Below are 593 nucleotides of genomic sequence, written 5' to 3'. Positions count from 1 at the left end.
CAAGAGCCTCTTCCCCAGAAGGCGTATTCACATCGGGGTACCCCGATGCGCCACCCTTGTGAATGAGTAAGGGGTACTTATACCCTTACCTATTCACTAAAGGGTTAAATAACAATATCAATAAACACACCAGACTTTCAAAAAAAAATTGAATTGAAAAAAAAAACACTATAAAGATTTTTGACAAGTCCTTTTAAAAAAAATCCCAACATTTGATCCAACAACATAATCATAAGGTCAATCACGACGTCCAGTGTTGTCCACGACAATGACTCATCGAAATGCAAAAAAACTTGATGCCCACCAACCCATCTGCACGCGACGAACTCCTGCCACAAAGTTACATTCTGACAGATGCTGTCACAATATAAACAATTGGAGGGAGCTAGCGATGATATCACCACTAGCTCTACCCAACTGTTTACATTGGTCCGGCACCTGTCAGAGTCTTCCCGCAGGTCCCGGCCAAATTAAAACAATTGGGCAGAGCCAGCCATGGCTCCACCCAGTTTTTTCCATTTAATGGCAGCCCAGCGTCCTCATATAACCTGGGGCAACCACGGGGGGGGGGGGGGGGGCGGTCCACGCAAGCC

The sequence above is a fragment of the Nanorana parkeri genome, unplaced genomic scaffold, assembly GCF_000935625.1.
Source record: "Nanorana parkeri isolate BGI_ZX_2015 unplaced genomic scaffold, ASM93562v1 scaffold697, whole genome shotgun sequence".
NCBI lineage: Eukaryota > Metazoa > Chordata > Amphibia > Anura > Dicroglossidae > Nanorana > Nanorana parkeri.
This window is presented reverse-complemented; position numbering follows the sequence as displayed.